General features: G+C 37.6%; 1 non-coding gene across 1 annotated transcript; it reads right to left on the minus strand.

Moving 5' to 3' along the window:
* Nucleotides 1–11,309: 11,309 nt before the first annotated feature.
* Nucleotides 11,310–11,414, minus strand: LOC115288772. The gene has a single exon (XR_003907176.1). It is a non-coding gene; the product is annotated as a U6 spliceosomal RNA (small nuclear RNA).
* Nucleotides 11,415–20,055: the final 8,641 nt, after the last annotated feature.

The following is a 20,055-nucleotide window of genomic DNA, read 5'->3' on the forward strand; positions in this document are numbered from 1 at the left end:
CAGCACTATCTACCAGCGCAGGATGCTTCTCCTTTTAGGAGGTAGTAATGCGTTCTGGTGCTGAGCCAAGCTCAAAATGTAAACAAAGACAGCACATTTCGAAACGACCTGAAGAACTAGGCGCTCAAAAAGTACTGGGGCTCTGGTCTGTGCCTAGAAACCCGGCTAACCCGGGTGTTCCCGCCCCTCCCTTTATTTCTGGTTCACAATGGGCTCCTGAAGGATGCTCTGACATGTGTAATGACCAATTCCAGATAGACACCTGGGCATCATCAGCCCACGGATTTCTAGCGGGGAGGACAGTAGTCGGGAGAGTAAAGGCAGTTTCTCAATCATTATTCATGATGGAAGCACTTTAGATAACACACCTCCTCCACAGGCAGCTCTCTCCAATTCAGTTTATTTTTTAAAAAGGGTGACTTATTAGCCTCTCTTTTCCTCAGTACTAGTAACTGTTTTTCAACGGTTCTTTGGATGTCAAAGCCCCTTAACAAATTTAAGACCAGGAGTAGTTATGTATCTCACACTCCAAACTCTTAAGAAGTCCCTGAATGAATAGCAGAATGGTATATCATCCTATGTTTAGGAATTCATAATTTGAAATAAAATCTAAGATCTTTCTGGTAAAGTTCAAGGCTGCTAACAGTATGTGCCTCTTTTGACAAAGCACAGCCATAATAAATAGAGGAGTTAAAAGTAGAGGAACTCATTTTCTTATGTGACTTGCTGTGGCAATACTTGTTGCACTAGATTTATGTATTGATTACATAATTTACTTAAACATTTGTAAATGCTTTTTAGGTATTAACTCATTTAATCTTCAAACAATCTTATCAGGTAGGTACTATTTTTGTCCCTCCCCCCCTTTTTTTGATAAAGAAACAAGCATGGAGAAGTTAAATAACTTGCTTAAGTTATCTAAGTAGCAAATGGTGGAGTGACGATTTGAACTCGCACTGTCTGGCCCCACCCATGCTGCAAATAGGAAAACTTGCTTCTAGAAGCCTTTATTACATAAGGGCACCTTGGTGGCTCTAGCTGTTAAGCATCTAACTTTGGCTCAGGTCATGATCTCATGCTTGTGAGACTGAGCCCCGCATTGGGTTCTGTGCTGACAATGCAGAGCCTGCTTGGGTTCTCTCTCTCTCCCTCTCCCCAACTTGCACTTTCTCTCTCTCTCTCTCTCTCTCTCTCAAAGTAAATAAATAAATGTAAGAAGAAATAAAAGCCATATTACATATAAATATGAAGGATAAAGATTCCATTGCTTGTTAAACTTAAGTATAAAAGGTAAATTTGATGTGCATTTTAGGTCCTGTGGCAAAATAATTCACTTAATGGAGGGGGTTATCTCAATAATTAGAATTCCAAAATGAATAATAAATTATTGTTTTCCTTAGAAGGCTTTGGAAATAACATCGAACTCATTGACTTCATTCCTTTCCTCTACCACTTCATACTCTTCCCAGGATGCCAAATCTGACTTGTTTAGTAAAATCTGAAAGAAAAATGCTTTCAAGAACTGAATATGACCAGTGGGAAAGAAGCCTGTACATGGCCTTTAGCATTTGAGGGCTGTTTCCCAGCAAGTAGGTAGTAGCTGTAACAATAACTGGCATGTGTATTGAGAGCAAAATATTAAAGCACTGAGTTGATGAAAAAGCAAATGGAGAATAGGAGTGTAGTAGTGGCCACTGTACCATAAACTAGACTAAAATTAATTTTCTCCTGGGAATGGCCTAGCCCATGGAAAGACAATTATAAAGTAACTAGAGAAAATAATTATTGACTCTGGAAAAAATGAAAACTTCTGTTTCTGGGAGAGAGGGTTTTAAATGCTTATTGAGAAGTGGGTAAAAACTTTTTGCACTCACAAAGCAGTATTTTGATGAATTACATGTAAATGATTTTAAAAATATGAATTACATTTCTATAACTGCATAGAGATATAAAAGTTGAAAGAAACAGAATATGGAAAAATATGTATCAGTGTTTATACCAGATACTGAACATTTATTTGAAAAATTATATTATTTGAAATTTTGATCTGAGAGTTATCTAATCCAGGTATGATGCTATTGTTCAAAATGGTTCTCTACATATCCATGAATCTCATTTACCATTTTCTAAACTAAATAGAAAAGTGAAAGTCTTTTCTTATGCCAACAAAGAAGAATCATAAGAATAAATTGTCTCCGAGGGATGGACAAAGTATGTTAATATTCTAATATTTCCAATATGCTTTCTTCCATATTGTCACCCACACCCTTTATCTACTGTACTTAATTGTAATTGTGGGGAAACACTGACCTATCCCTCAATGAGGCTAACTCTTTCCCTGAAGTATGGATTTCAGCAAAATCCCATATTCCACCCCGTTAGATTGTGCCGGGCTCCTGATTCTCTGGGCATCCAGAGCAGGGTTCACACTCACACAAGCATCTCAGATCCCAAAAGACTGTTTTAAGCCATAATCGGTTATTGTCTCTCTTAGAATTTTGGCCTCTGAGTAAGTGGTGGGGACAGAGAGTGATATTAGTTGCTAGGAGTTAGTGTAAGACCACTAGGCCACCAGACTCCACACCACTATTCAGACCTGCTAGAGAGCCATCATGTAGAAACCCTTGACTAGGTGTCTGGGTGACCTTCCTCAGGGAGGAGATGCATGTGTTCTTTGTATGTGAGTGGGACATTTATTAGGGCTGTCCACATATATTCCAGCCTTGCTTCTTTGAAGTTCATGGTAGGATTGCACTTCTCCAACCTACCAAAGTGCAGTATAGCACTGCAACTTGCTTAGAAGTGATGAGTATCAGTTCTGGGCAGAAGTTAAGAGCTTCATGCATCACCACACTGTCTTTTCTCTCTTTCTCTCTAGTCCTGCAACCAGCAAGGTGCCTGGTGGTGGCTTCTCCATTGGATTGGAGTGTGCAGTGGCAATGAGCAATGCCACCCCTGTTCGCCCTTACTGGATAGGTAGTATGAGCAAGGAAATAAACCTTGTTGTTCAAAGCTACTGAGATTTAAGGATTGTAATGTTTCTGCAGTATAAACTAGCCTATTCTGATTAAAAATATAGAGGAAGAAAGAAACAAATCATTGCAAGGTATACTGTGGCAGAGATTGGCTAATAATTCCACAAATATGTTTCTTTTTCATCCTGGGCGCACAACTAATTCACATTCCCCATTCTTATGTGTAGTTAGGTGAGGCCATGTGACTGAATTCTGACTGTATGAATGTAAGTGAACATTTTATACTCCACTTCCAGGCCCCGCCCATGGAAGACCTACTGCATGGTCTCTCTTTTTAATCTGCCAACTGAAAACTGAGGAATCTAGGACTCTAGAGCAAGAGTCAGCAAACATTTCCTGTAAAGGGTCATATAGTAAATGTGTTAGGGTTTGTGAGTCATAAGATCTCTTGCAACTACTCAACTCTGTTGTTTTATGGGAAAGCATTCACAGGCTCTCTGTATACAAATGGACATGGTTGTATTCTCATAAAACTCTGTTTACAAAACCAGGTTGTAGATCAATGTGTCCTGAGTAGTCATTTGCTGACTACTTACCTAGAGGAAAGCAAAGGTGACAGGAACTTGAGTCTCTGAGACACTCTAATCTATTTGCTGACTACCCATGGGGAATTGTTATCTGAGTAAAAAAAAGCCTGTTAAGTGTAACTACTATCTTATTTCATAATCCATATTATGATTATCCATATTCCTTAATGGATATGGATAATCCATATTCATGAAATCCATATTCCTGAAAAAATTCCAAATAAATTAATAATCCAAACAAAGAAAAATATAAACAAAAAAAATAGCAGACTCACAATATTGGTTATCTTGATAATACTAGTTAGAAAAATCATGATAAAAACTCTAGGAACTATAACAAAGTATTAAACAGATTTGGGTACCAAATAAAATCATTTCTGTGCAGTGAAAGATATTATGAACAATGTTACCTAATGGGAAAAAAACGTATGTGACATACGACATATATACACAACAGGAAGAGATTGATATGCAAAACACAAGTAGCTTCTCGAAATCAGTAAGAAAAAGAAGCTGCAAAATAAGAAAATAGACAGTAGATATGAAGAAGGAGTTCTCAAAAGAAGGAATATGTGCTAATAAGCATATGAAAACATACTCAGTCTCACCAATAATCAGAGTGTAAGTAAAAACAAGATAGTTGATAAATTTTACTTATCAGTTTGGCAAAAAAAAAATGTTTCAATATCAAGTGTTTGTGAACGTGTATAAGTAACAACTTGCATACTCAACTGAGTGTGAATTGATAAAAATTCTGGAAAGCAACTTTCAGTATGTATAAATATTAAAAGTACGTATGTACTTTGATCAAACATTTCCATCACAAGTATTTTTATCCTACAGAAACACTAAGTGGGCAAAAATATGTTGATGTGTATTTCTATTATAGTACCACTCGTAAAAGCCCAAAAAACTGAACCACACCTCAACATTTCTGAATAGAGGAATGGTTAAATAAATTTAATACATGTACACTGTGGAATAATAACTGTTAAAAATGAGGGAGACATATATCTGCTGACGTAGTTTTGAGTGATAGGAGCAAGTACAGAATCGTACAGAAAGTCCTCTAAAAAGGGGAGGAAGAAGGAGGTAGAAATCTGTGTATCTTGAAGGAGATACATACACACTGGTGACACTAATAGCCCTTGGAATGAAGGACTGACTCCATTTTTAACTTTATACACTTCTTTTTTTCCCTTTGTGTATCATTTTTGTAATTATAACTTTTTTTAAGGAAAAGGACATAAGTCAAGGAAGACTGAAAGAAAAGCCTATTGTGGACACTGGCCAAGGCCAAGGGGTTGAGGGATGGCTGGGCAAAGGAACAAAGGCTCGTGGAAGGCTTGCTGAGGCAAATGCATAGGCATGAGTCACTCCCTCCAAGTTCCAATGGCAGCAGATGTAGCTGTTATGACCTGGAACCAGGGTTCTGCTTGGAAATTTTCCAGGAAAGAGGAAGACTTGGGGTGAGAAAAGAAAGGGTAACCCTGCTGGCCTGAGGGCAGAACATGTTGGAAACACACACACACAAAAACAAAACAAAACAAAACAAAACAAGTAATGTCCTTTGGCTGAACTTGCTTCATCTATCTAGGAGCTAAATACTAGGTTCTCTTTTCACTGCTTCAGATTTGTTCAGGTTAAAAACCTCTTCTCAAAATCTGTTGCCTGAAATGAATATACACCTACTTGAATGTGGGTATTGGGGGGTTTTGGTTTTCGGCTTTAAAGGTTACATATCACTGTATATTCTAGGAAGATAATTCCAGGTTTATTCAACCTTGTGCTAACAGGAAGACAATTGGCACCAGTGTATGTGTGTGTTATACGTGGATTTGCTGTCATTCACTCTGGATACGTGCATTTGTTGGTTCTCTGATGTATATTAGTGTCTTCCATTTACCAAGAGTACTTTTGTCAAAAATCAGATCACACGTGAGACAGAACTTCTTTTTGTAGGTTTATTAACCATTTTGTAAGTAGTGCCATATTGATCTGTTACTTACCAAAAAGTTTTATCCGTTGGGTATTGCTTGTACTCTAATATCTCCCATATTCTTGTATATTACTTACCTTGTAAACAAAGACTGATGGGTGGTATCCACACTAGAGAGGGTAAAAGAAACTTGTTGCAGACTCAAAGTCACTGTTTAAAGAAACCTCAAGATTCTTCTGAGTCACAGCATACTAATGAGTTAAAGGCAGATTCAGGCAGTTTTCTGATTGGTTATGTTCCAAGTGTGTTGCCTAGAATGGAGCCTGAGATGTGGGGTATGCTTGTGACAGTGCAGTGATCTATTAGTCATCTAGGGCTGCCATAACAAAGTGCCACAGACTGGGTGGGTGGTGTTAGTAACAGGAATCTCTTGTCTCACAGCTCTAGAGGCCAGAAGTCCAAGATCAAGGTGTCAGCAGGGTTGACTTCTGAGGGCTGTGAGGGAGGTGTGTTCCTTGGCTTATATATGGCTGACTTCTCCCCAAGTCTCTTCACATTGTCTTCCCGTCATGTGCTTCTGTCTTGTATCCAACTTCCTCTTTGGATTAGAGTCTACCCTAATGACCCCATTTTAATAACCCTGTCTCCAAGTAAGGTCACATTCTAAGGTAGGACTTAAACTTTTCTTCTTATGGGAGGGAATATGACTCAACCATAACAGATAGTATAATAAATAATGAAGTAATCCTGGGTTTAGAACCTGGGTCTCTGGTCACCCAGGACTTTTTATCAGACCCCGCTCTCTCCCAGGTATCTTCCCTGCCCCTTTCCCCCAAGTTCCTGTTGCTTTCTCTGTAATTAGGTAGTTATGCACTTATGTCCCTGATGAGACATGCATACTCCCTATGAGCAGGGACTATGTCTTTTGTTCCTGGTGTCTAGCACAGTGCCTGGCCCAGACGAGGAGAATGAATGAATGATTAATGATGACATAATATTCATCTCTTAAAGAATACCAGTCCACATAGCTATTTAAATGTATTCCTGATTTCACAACTAAATGTAAATGAATCTGTACTCACCCCCATGAAACACAATGATGTGCAAACTTGAAAAAATTTTAAATTCTCATTACATATGTTGTGACACTTTGTCGACAGCAGCTTCTAGATAAGAAGGTGGGATAAGAGAGTCTAAAAGGGGGATAAGGACCCTTATATCCAACTGCTTCATAAACAAAGCTAGTTCAGCCAAAGGCTACTACACCCTTCTTACATTAATAATGAACTTCAGATTTAAAGTCTAATTTTAAAATTATGGTTGGAGAATGTGGAAATACTTCTGTAGAGATCATTCTGTGGTTAATAAATAGAGTTCTTGAAGAAGACCTATGGGACTTGTGTGTTCTTAAAACCTGGAGAAAACAAGTCAGAAGGGAAACTTAATGTCTTTGAGTGTAAACATGAGATGTTATTGAGTTTTTCTGTCTCTGCTGAAGACAGAACAAGAATAGTTTATGCTACAGCATGCAGGGTTCGGTTGACTATGAAGGAAGAATTTCCCGATAGAATACTAAATATCAGGATGGCATGGATTGGTTTTACACCTTTCTATCATTTAAGTGGGAACTTCTAGATTATACTGAGCCAAACTCTTTAACTTACTAGCCAGGAGAACTTGGAAAAGTTATATCATTTCATTGAGGATCTATTTTCTTGCTCATAAAATGGGCCTAATTTGTACCTGATACTGTTACAGGAGATTGATTCTAAAGCAGGTAGCACAGTGGCTGACACATAAGCATTCCAAAAGTAGCATTAATAATAAAAATGATAGCAAATAGTTATTAGTTATTTGCTACATACGAGACACCATTCTAAGCGCTTGATGGGGCATTTCATTTTGGTTTCACAGTAATCATGTAAGATAGGTGCTTTTATTACAGTTTCACAGGTGAGAAAACTGAGGCACAGAGACATGTAGTAACTTGCCTCAAATGTTCCAATAGAGCTAGTAAGTGACAAAGCCCTAATAGGAGCTCAGGAAGTCTGTCTCCAGAGCCTGTGTTTCTAGTCACTATATTAGCAACCTCTACATGTTTATAAACATTGGACTTTTAAGATAAGAAATTGGCACACTCTTAAAGAATTCATAGTCTAGTGATCCCTTCCATGTTTCAAATGATTTAATTTACTAAAATATTATAATGATAAGTAATAATTTATTTTTTATTGTAATTCATCAAAGATATATGTCACAGAGCTCCTGCCATTATGAGGTAACAGAATTATCTGAATTGATATAATTCTTGTCAAAGGCAAAGCAACTTGATAATTTTGGTTTCCTCGTGAAGCTTTTTTATTGCAAAGTTTACACAAGCCTTTCTGAAATACCTATAATAACTAATTGGCTCTCTTCCTTCAAATATTAAGTTCACAGAAGTTAATATTCTGTGATGAGGCATATCTGATGCTGATACATGAATCTCCTCTACTGAAACGCCATTTTAAGTACCTAGGTTTTCCCCCCACAAATGATTCCTGCATATGGTTATGTATTCTGCAGACAGACAGATGTGCTACATTAGCAGTTTTCAAACAGTGTGGTCTGGAGTTTTGGATAAGTCTATTTAGGGTCCAGAATGTATTTCCAAAATATATATTCAATTATCAAATGTTTCAAGGGTTTGTTTTAAGGTAGAAGCCAAGGAGGATGTAGTTAAGTATTAAAAGATTATCTGCCATTGCAAGGAAGCTAAGAGAAAGACTGAAGTGAGACTGTCCAGTGTGTGTGTGTGTGTGTGTGTGTGTCCGTTCGTGTGTGTGTGTGTATGCATGCACACGTGCACGTGCACAAAGGATAATTACGGAGAGAAACAAGTAATGGTGTGCTACAAACCCACCTTTTAGGGGAAGAAAAGGCCCTAATTGGTAGCATTTGCCAATTTCCATGTTTTCAATACTCCTATCACAGCCAGTTTCAAGCTATCAATGGTTCAACAACTTTATATATTTATTTTTATTTTTAATATATTTTAAATTTAACAGTTGACTCTCTCAAGCCTGTATGAGCCTGTTCCCACAAATTTGTTTATCACCATTCTCAGGGGTAAAGCCTGGAGATGCTATTATTGAGAATGGGCATCTGACAGCTCAGGCGAAGGAGAAAGTGAAGAAAATATAATTTCTAAGATAAAGTCTAAGACTGGAGAATTATAGCCAGAAATGATTCTGAGCCAAGGAAGCCACAATGGGCAGAAATTTTGGAAGGTAGCAATCTGGTTAGCAAACAGAAAATGAAGGCCTTGGATGCAGGGGCATATCCCAGACATGACAACCGATGAGACGAGGAGGAGAAAAAGATGCTGTAGTTCAAGCAGGGCAAGGATCTGCTGGCTTCAGACCAGATGTGTTTCTGTCCAACATGATGATTTTCATCACCCTTCTCCACATTTGCTCCTTGTCTAATATGCTCATCTTCCTGTCCCTGAGGGAACTTCAAGCATCTTTGGCAATACTGGAAAATACTGTTTACCAGGAATTCATAGAGAAGAAGTCCAAGCCTGGTGTCAACATCATGGACACCCAATTAGGACAAATCAAATAATTTAAGCAAGTATATTGACACTTCATAGCAATAGAAATTTTAGAAACAGACAAAATTTGGAGACCCAGATGGGTAAACAGTAGGCAGTCACATTTATAGAAGTCCATCAGCAGATATTAGGCTCAGAGAGATAGGTTAGGACACTGGTCCAGGGAAAGAGGGGGATATAATATGAATGGCAAAAGTTTCTAGGCTGAGCAATTGTGTCAAAGACTTCTGATTATCTATCCGAACTCCATTCTTTCCCTCTTACTTAGAACCTTTGTTTTATTTGATTTGCACAACAAGGTTTGGGCATGTAATTAATTTCTAGCCAATGAAATATAAGCAGCAGTTTCTAGGTAGTACCTTCTGGAAAGTTCTGTGAGAAGAGAACAAAGAGCTGCCGTGTGTGTCCCCTATTCTGCCTGTATGCCCCCTCTCTGTTACCTCTTTCTCCTGCTTTTTCCTTGAAAGACAGTAATGATGGATAGTGCTTCAACAGACGATTTGGGCCATGAAGGAACCTTGAAAATTGAAACAGTGTTAAGGATGTTGTTCTAGAAGGAAAGACAGAATCTTGGTCCCTGACCACTGAAGAACCATCATAACATTCCCGGACTGTCTTCTTCTGGGTGTTTTTTATGTTAGAGAAAAATAAACTTTTGTTTAAGCCACTGTTGTTCACTACTTTGGTACCAAATTAAATTCTTATCTGATATAACCAGCCAATAAGCCAGGTACTAAGGAATAGGAAGGAAGCAGAGATTGGGGATTTTGTTTCAAGAATTCTAGTACAAGGTGGAGAAGAAGGAAGAAGCATAGTTACTAGGACAAGGACCTAAGATACGAGCCAAACTAGCAATACTACTTGAAGTCTACTTCTCTGAAAGAGCTACTTAAACTCAAATTCTAATGTCACCCACTCAACATTGCCTTTTGCCAATAAACCCAAAGCAGGATAGCAGATGGTCTAGAAAAAACAGTCAAGTGTCTGGTGGCTATGAACAGAGAGGGTCCACCTAAGGGAAAGGGGCCAGTAGGTCATTATTCTAAAGAGTGAACTGCATTGGGAGTGAAGATTTCAGAGATACATAGAAGATTTCAAGGCATACAAAGGTTTCACGAGACACTGTAGTTTGCTGTAGAAGATCAACTACATTTGTCTTCTCACAGCCTGGTGATCAAACTCTCCAGTCTACCCCTGATCTGACACTACAATCCCCACTCACCAGCATGTCAGGACCAGATGTCAAGCTGCCTGAAGATGGTGAGGAAAGGAGAAAGTGGAGATCTTGCTTGCAGGAGAGAGATGGAGCTAGAAAGAAATAAAGGATTTAAATGAATGGCTTGAGTGAAGGAGAAAAGGAATAATGAAGTGGTGCCTGCCATGAATTCTGATCAAAATTAGTAGAGTATGTGTGCTTATCTGGGGAAATGAAAGAACAGAGCAGTAAAAACCAGAAGTTTAGACTCCAACATTATCTTCTCAGTGACAGTATCCTATCTGACAAGGGATGGACTAAAGCTGCTTCTTTTCTACTTCCTTTACAATAAACTAAGTGCAATGCAAGAATATTAGTGCGCTGGTGTCTGGCTTCCAATCTACAATGACATCCAAAATGCTGTCACCAAGAGACCTCCTATTTACCAAATTCAGTTGACACTGTTCTTGTTCATTCTTTATCTATGGCGTCCTCTGACACTGCCTTCTTTTGGAGGTTTGGCTCCTCTGTGCCATCATTCGGAGTTCTCATCCAAGCTCTTAGATCATCTCCTAGCCATCTCACACTGGGCGCATCTTTCCTCTCCTGCCTCTGATGGTTGGTGCCCCCACTGTCCTGGGCTCAGTCTTTTCACTCTTCAGTTTATAATCTATTCCTAGACTCCTCTCTCTCATGCAAGGCATTTCATTAGTTCTGTGTATCCCAACTCCAGTGTCTATATTTTCAGCTTATACCTTGTCCCTTGGCTCTAGACTTCTAGATCCTAAATCTATATCATATGTCCTACAAATAGCTCCAACCCCACAAGTTCAAAATAAGACTCACCAACAACCTTGAAAGCCTTTGGAGTACAGGGCTACATCTCATACATTTTCTTATAGCTTCAGTGCATGGAAGCGTTTAGTAAATATTGTCAAATGACAACATGGCTGGATATTTTCAGCAAACACATTCAAATATCATTTACGTATGTATGTGTGTAGGTATGTATGAATTTATAAATATGGAATGCTTCACGAATTTGCTTCAAATCCTTGGGCAGGGGCCATGCTGGTCTTCTCTCTATCTTTCCAGTTTTAGTATATATACAGTGAATGAGCACTAAATATTTATTTATTTAACATTTTACCGAAATGAAATTGACATACAAAAAATTGCACACATTTAAATTGTACAATCTGCTGTTTTGACATATGTATACTTGTTAAATTTTCATTGAAACCAAGACAGGGGGCATAGTCATACCCCCAGAAACTCTATCTTTGTGCCCCTTTGTGATCCATTCTTCATGTCCTCCTTACCTCCCAGCCCTGACTGCCAGGCAACCACTGATCCAATTTTTGTCACTAAAGTCTAATTCCCATTTCCATACTTTTATATAAATGAACTCATGTATTATGTGCTTTCTTTTGGGGACTGGCTCCTTTTATTTGTCATAATTATTTTAATTACTCATATTGCTTCATGTATCGATAGTACATTCATTTTTATCACTAAATAGTATTTTATTATATATGTATACCACAATTTCTTTATTCATGCACCTATTGATGGATCTTTCTTTGTGTTGTTTCCAGTTTTAAGCAATTACAAATAAAGTTGCTATGAACATTTGTGGAAAAGTCTTTGTGTGAACATATGCTTTCCTCTCTCTTGAATAAATAAATAAGAACAGAATGACTAGATTATATGATAGGTATATATTTAACTTTATAAGAAACTGCCAAACTTTCCCCAAAGTTTTGTACTATTTTACATTCCCACCAGGGGTCTGTTCTAATTCCTCCACATACTCAACAACACTTGATCTTGATCTGGTCAATAGTTTTAATTTTAGCCATCCTAACAGATGCAAAGTGGTGTCTCACTGTGGTTTTAATTTGCATTTTCCTATTGACTAATACTGTTGAACATCTTTTCATGTGCTTATCTACCATTCCTGTATCTTCTTTGGTGAAGTGTCTATTAATTTTCTCTGCCCATTCTTAAAATGTGTTATTTTGAGAGTTATTTTTATAGTTGATTCTTGGACAACATTGGGGTTAAGGGCAATGACTCCCCCACATAGTTGAAAATCTGCTTATAACTTTTGACTCCCCCAAAACTTAACTACTAATAGTCTACTGTTAACTGGAAGCCTTACTGGTAACATAAACAGTCGATTTAACACATATTTTGTATAATATAAGCTAGAGAAAAGAAAGTATTATTAAGAAAATTTTAAGGAACGGAAAATACGTTATGGCATGATATTGTAGTTATCGAAAAAAATCCATGTATAAAGTGGACCAGGGCAGTTCAAACTACTGTTGTCCAAAGATCAACTGTATATACTGAATATAAGTTCTTTATCAGATACATATGATTTGCAAATATTTTTTCCCAGTCAATGGCTTGTCTGTTTACACTTTGAACTGTCTTTTGAAGAGCAGAAGTTTTTAATTTTGGTGAGGTTCAAACTATTCTTTTTTTTTTAACTTTATTTAAAAAACATTTTTTAATGTTTATTTTTGAGAGAGAGAGAGAGAGAGAGAGAGAGCGAGCATGAGTGACAAGGGGCAGAGAGAGATGGAAACACAGAATCCAATTTGAAGCAGGCTCCAGGCTCTGAGCTGTCAGCACAGAGCCCAATGTAGGGCTCAAACCCACAAACCGTGAGATCATAACTTGAACCAAAGTCGGTCTCTTAAGCAACTGAGCCACCTGGGTGCCCCCAAATTATTCTTTTATAGATTGTGCTTTTGATATCATTTCCAAAAAATATTTGCCTAACTACAGGTCACAAATATTTTTTACTCTATTTTCTTCCAGAAATTTTATAATTTTAGCCTTTAGGTCTATGATTCGTTTTGAGTTCATTTTCATACATGGTGGAAAGTATGTATTAAAGTTCATTGTGATGCAAGAGAGTATTTAATTTGTCAAAACACATACAAATTTAAATAAATTATAAGAGAGTCTTTTCTTGTGAATCAGTGGAAAACTTTACTTTAAAATTCTGTGATCAAGGAAAATATGCTAACTGCTTGCCTAATTTTTAAAAGCATATTCTTTATTCCATTTTCAAGGTGTCTTATTAACTTTTTTATTTATATTGTAAAGGAATAAATCAACATTGTTTGTATCTTGTGTTCTACTGACTTATTACCAAGTGTGGATTCTATAAGCCTGCTTTGATCTAGATAGCTCATGGGCCTTGCAGGTAGGAGAAGAGTAATAGGGAACAGGGTCGGTATAAAATAGGGATGAACATATCTAGTTGGTACCTCATGAAAATGCTCAACACCCTTAATGCCATATTAGAGAACCTCCAGGGTTATCGCATGAAGTGTCTTTTCTGTTTGGATTTTGACCCTGCAAGAATGGAATACCTCTAATAGTGTATATATTGTGTATTAGTTGCAAGCCTCAAGAAGATGGCTGATTACAGATCTTATTTCAGTTTAGTTGAGAAATGAGTCCTGAGATAGACCCATCTTCCCCCTTTGGAGTGGCTTACCAGAGCTTAATAAAATGTCTGAAATGTTTGAAATGGTCTATGAAGACCTAAAGGCAAATGCCAGGACTCAATAAGCCACTATAAGAGGTAAATCTTTGGGTAGCCATTTAGGCTAGGTAGTGGACATATGTGATTATGTGTATTGCTTTCAAGCATCCATTCTCCACTTACCTCATTATTCATAGCCCCCATATCTTTAGTAAGTCAGATCATTTTATAAAAGCTGATCCCACCTCTAACTTCAGGTGTAAAGTATAATATATTAGTTCTACTAATGCTCCTCGCCCTTGAGATTGGTTCATGGATGGGAATGTGACATGAGTGAGTCAATGAGAGTAAACTTCAAGACTTCTACAGAAACTGTCAGAAGTTTCTTCCCTACCACTGCCATTTTATTATCTACTTGATAATAAAATGGCAAGAGGTGACAGGATAGGTTCTGTCTGAAATCTAGACATGAAGCCAACACTGTAGATGGCAGAAAGAATAGACAATGAGAAAAGTCCTTGGTGATATGATTGGGCGGCTAGATCAAACTTCACATGACTACCTCAAGACTGCTCAATTGCGTGAGGCAATAAGTTTCCTTTTTCTTTTATGCCTGTCACTCACTGAACGGAGGTAAGATAAAATTGGATATATTAAGTTTGCAAGGAACTGAGATCTGTTAGGGTTTCTTCAGATTTATTGGGATATGCACAAAGTCTTAGCGAACCTCTTGAAAAATTGAAAATTGGTTCAAGAAGCAGTTGAGATTTAGCAAATCTGGTTTTTTTTTAATCTTCTCAAAAGTTAGAATCTAACCCTATTCAAGTGCTCTATTATACTAGTGATTTAGCTGCTTTCTACTCCAAATACTACCAGTTACCTGACCATCTCACATTCAAATTTTGGTTCAGTCAGCCAGTTAGAATTTCAAAATCTCTGTGAAACATCACTTGCAAATGTACAGATACTTGGCTGGTCCACTCAAGATGGAGTGTTAAAAAGCATGGTGACGAAGGGAAAGGGAATCTTCCACAGTACGCTGTGGGTCTGGAAGTTACCCTGAGCTTTCTCAGAAAGAAGTCTGTCAGGCACCATGCATGTGCTGTCCAAGACTATGCTTTCTGGAATCCCTAAACTTATGATGGGTAGTGTGAGAGCTGAGGGAGCTGGGAAGCTGAGAGTTGGCAGAGATCTGATCATGTGTCTATGGGGACTTCTGGAATGGTCCTGTTGGCAAGTCCTGCACAATCACATAATAAAAACGTTAAAATGTGATTTTGGTAAAAATCATATGGGAATGTAAGTGCCATGGTGATGGGAGTGGGCCCCCTTCAGTGTCTCCTATGACTGTTACCGACCAGCTTCCCTGCCCTTGGCTTCTGGTTGGATACAGTCAAGAGGGAGCTCTAGTGAAAGATGGAAGAGATGGAGGAGAGTCATGGCAGGCTGTTTATTCTCCTGGCTCTTATCCTATGGGATTGCCCCAACCTGGCTATGTTTGACTAAAGGTCAGTGATCTGCGTTCTGGAGATCACAGCTCCTCTAAAGGTGACTTTTCCCACATGATTCTCTCCTTCCATGTTCCAGTAACCTCTTCTTGCCCTCTGCTGTTACCAGCTGTGGTCTGGCTCATTTGGTTTCCCTCTACCCTGATCACATCCTCATAAATAGTCCCCTTCTAAATAAATCTCAGTTTTCACCTACTTTTGGCTTGTCTATTCTTCTTTTTATTAACAGTGACTTTTGCTAGCAGAAGTTTTTGTTTTTGGTGAAGTCTAATTTATCATTTTTCATAATCCATGATTGCTTTTGTATCCTGTCCAAAAAATATGTTGCCTATCCCCAAGTCATGAAACTATTTTCCTAGGTTAGCTTCTAAAAGCACTATGATTTTTATTTTTATTATGGATTTGGCTGATCCATGGCAAATTAATAGTTGTGTACAGTGTGACCTACGGTTCCGTTTTTTTTCATATGGATAATCCAGATATCCCAATACCATTTGTTGAAAGACTCCTTTCACCATTGAATTATTTTCATTGATATGGTTGGATTTATGTCTACCATTTTTATTATTCATCTTCTGTTTGTTCCTGCTGTTGATTTGTTCCTCTTTTTATCCTGTTATGCTTTCTTCTGGATCAACTGAATATAGTTTAGAATTTCTATTTAATCTATCTATTGGCTGTTTAGCTATACCTCTTTCCATTATGTGTTTCAACTAATTCCTCTGGGAATTCAACATCTATCCTTAATGTTTTATAGCCTTCTTAGAATTATTCTTTATCATTTTATGTAAAATTACCTAGCTCTTTACCTTTCCAATGTTCTTTATTCCTTCCTGAAGACCCATATTTCCATCTAGTATCATTTCCTACAGCCTGAAGAATGTTCTTTGTAATTCTTGTAGTACAGGACTTCTGATGTTTCTTTTTCTTAAATCTGAAAATGTTTCTATTTCATATTCATTCTTGAAGGATATTTTCACTGGATGTAATTTTTTTCTTTCAGCACCTTAAACATGTCACTGCACTGTATTCTAGCTACTCTTGTTTCAGGTATGAAGTTAACAATAACCAAGAGGAAATGCATTTTTCTCATACTGCTTTCAAGACTTCTTTATTTTTGTTTTTTAGCACTTTGGTTATCATGTACTAGGTAAGGGATTTTTCATATTGATTTTGTTAGGGGTTTCCTGAGCTGCTTCAATCTGTCAATTTTTGACTTTTATCAAATTTGAAAATTTTTTGACCATGATTTCTTTCAATATTCTTTTCTGCTTCATTCTCTCTCTTTACTATTCTCCTAAGATTCTAATTATAAATTAGTTAGCTGTTTTGATATGTTTTGATATTGTCTTTCAGGTCTCTGAGTTTCTGTCCATTAATTTTTCCTTTCCTTTCTTTCCCTTTTCTTTTTTTCTCTTTCCTTCCTTCCTTCTTTCATTCCTTCCTTCCCTATTCCTTCTTGTCTATTCTTTAGAGTGACTAATTCTATTGAGTTCACTGATTCTTTCCTCTGTCATCTCCATTCTGATCCATCCAGTAAATGTTTTATTTCAAGTATTTTATTTTCCAGTGTTAACATTTCTATAGTTTGATTTTTTTATAGTTTCTATTTTTCTCCTGAGATTTTCTATCTTGCATGTATTTTGAGCATATTTTCTTCTACCTTATTGACCATCCTTTAATAGCTGCTTTAATACTCTTGTCTCAGGGCACCTGGGTGGCTCAGTGGATTAAGCGTCTGACTCCTGATTTCAGCTCAGGTCATGATCTCAGGGTCGTGAGACTGAGCATGGCATGAGCCTCTGCACTGGGTATAGAAACTGCTTAAAATTCTCTCTCTTCCTCTCCTTCTGCCCCTCTCCCTGCTCATGTGCTCGCTCTCTTGATCGCTCTCTCTCTCTCTCAAAAAATGTTCCTGTCTCCTAATTTTAATATCTGAATAATTTGGGGTTTGATCTGTATTGATTGTTGTTTCTTTTGAGTCTGGGTCACAATTTCCTCGTTTTTATTTGTTGGGTATTTCAGACTGTATCTCAGGCAATGTGATTTTTATTTATTATTATTATATGTGGAGCCTGGATTGTATTAAATTTCTTTGAGGAAATTTTTGTTTCATCTCAATTTTGGTTGCTTTATCAGACAATTGACTTGCTTAGGCTCATACTTCAAACTGTGTTTATTAGGTAGACGTTCAAATCTCAGTTCAGTTCTCTTATCATTATCTAGGCTTGAGGGGTCCATCAGAGATTTGTGGGGAGTTATTTGGAGCTCCATCTACCTAAATACTTTCTGGAATAATTCTCTCAGTTTTTTGCAGCTGTATTTCGTCACATGATGTCTTCTGATTCTTCAAGGCAGAATAACTGGTCTCCTTTCAGAGTTCTAGCTGCTCTGATGATGCCAAATACAGCTTATCCCTGCACTAAAAGCTACAAAAATGGGAAATTCACTTTAGTTGATCCTCTTCTTCCAAACCTCTACTTCTTTCCATAATCCACCTTCTTTCACTCTCTAAGACTTGAGGTTATTCTGTTATTGTATTTTTCCTGGACTTTGTAGTTATCATTTATGGTCTGATAGGAGTTTGTTTAGCTATTTCTAGAAGCTGAACCACTTAATTCTGTGGATGCTTGGAGTGTGTTCTCTCCCAGGACTGGCAGTTTCTGGATTCATGCTACAATAACTGGGTCACCGTGAAATTCACCTACCTAATAATGTTTTGCATATTCTATCTTGATCTTCCTAGTTGTTTTCTCTTAAAAGCTGTTCAAGTTTTCTGTTATCATTTAGTAGAGACATTTCATTCTCAAAGGAGTACTTTCTAGTTTGTATTGTTATGGGCATCCTATTTATGGCTTTAAGAGAATGCTATTCAATTCTTCTTATATCTGAATTCTCTCAAAAGATGCCATTCGATGTTGCTCCCATAAATCTTGGAGTCTTCTCTTTTACATTTCTTTTGAGCATTATTTGCCTTTCAAGAGCTAGTAATGACTAAAACAAACCACCCTGTTTTATCCTCCCATATTTATAAGTGGTTAGACTCAGACTCAGGTACATCTTCCATTCTATACTGTGTAGATTAAATCCTTAGAGAATTTTTCCCCTTCATATCTTTCTGGCCTGATTACTAATATCCCATTTCTTCCAAGAAAATTTCTTTCTTCTTTCGGCTTAATCAACCAGTATTTCTTTATTTTTCTTCTCTCCTGCTCCTCCTATTCTGTAAGTCAAAGGCATATTTAGTATCTTTTATTTTCATAAAAGAAATAGATGTGCACATATCAAATAATCAAATAATATTACAAAGTTTTAACCAACACCAGCTGTTCCTTGCCTGTTTCCCCAGCTCTCTACCAGCTCTCCTCTCCAGAGGCAATACTTTCAGCTGTTTTACCTGTTTCTTCTGGCATTCCTCTCAGTGTTTCTAAATAATATGCTTAGACTGTTACAGACTGTTATTTATTGATTTTTCACTCTGTATGTACTACCACTGTAGCCTGGATGCACCCAGAGCCGACCCTGAATCAAGGACTTGAATAAAACAGTTTGCTTAGGTGGTAGTCCTTAGAAGTGCAAGTAGGACTATGGGAAAATGATGCTGGGAAGAGAAGAAAGCCTCACAAAGAGTGTGGTTTCAAGCATATTGCCACTGTGGACAGCTGCAGTGTCCTGCAGTCTTACGGCTGAAGTCTGGGAGGTAGTGAGAATGTGCCTTGGATTATCCCTGAGAAGTAAGGGACAACCAGCTCCTGTCCATCAGTGGTTGAGGGTGCTCTCAGGATCCACTCTCTGTCTGGCACTTTCACCTGCTCTGTGTACCAGTCAAGTAGATTCTATTGTCCTGAAAAATCCATTAGGCAGAGAGTTGCAAGTGTTTCAGTTAGAAGCCATGAAGAACAGTGCCAAGATGCCAAGATGATTTGGGTGGGGTTCCCATAGTACACTGGCATTAGGATTCTGTGGAGAAACATAATCAATAGGACTGGCATTAAGAGCATCACCTGAGAATTTGTTAAAATGCAGATTCTCAGGTCCCATCCAGATGTACTGAATCAGAATCTTTGGGGTTTGGGTTTGAAAATCTGCGTTTTAACAAGTTCCCTAGGTAATTCTTATGCAGGTTAAAGTTTGGGAAGCGCTGGCCTATAATTTACACACTCTCTTGATTGTCTAAGCTAACAAGAGTTAAATGTAGGTAAAAAAGAACAAACGTAAATAAGTATGTACATCTTATGCCACTAATTAAACCTCTTGGAAAATGGGGCCAAACAGGGAGTTCAAAATCAGGTAGGGACCATTCTTATCTTAGCCTGCTTTTAACATCAATGTCATCTGTAATAACGCAATGGTGATAATGTTGGAGAACTTCTTGAGCTGTTGTGCAAATCAAACCAGAAGGTAAATGTGATGGTTCTTTACTGCCAAACATCGATAACTGTTTCTAATAACATGGCTCTTTTAGGTCACTTGAGTCTTATTTATTAAATTTCCACTTTAGTGAACTGCAATGGTATGTGGCAATTCCCCCCAAATGCTAACTCTCAATCAGTAAAAATGCCACTGTCATTGTTATTGTAGGTTTTAATATTTGAAAATATTTATCAGTCTCTTACCCATGTTTTTCTATTTATGCGTAAAGAATGTGTTCTTATATTATACCTTCTACAGTTTGCTCTTAGAAGGGGCAGGATTTTGTTTTGTTCTTTCTTTATAAGGATGGAATTTTTGTAATCTTTTCTCTTGGT

Source organism: Suricata suricatta, chromosome 3, assembly GCF_006229205.1.
Source record: "Suricata suricatta isolate VVHF042 chromosome 3, meerkat_22Aug2017_6uvM2_HiC, whole genome shotgun sequence".
Lineage (NCBI taxonomy): Eukaryota > Metazoa > Chordata > Mammalia > Carnivora > Herpestidae > Suricata > Suricata suricatta.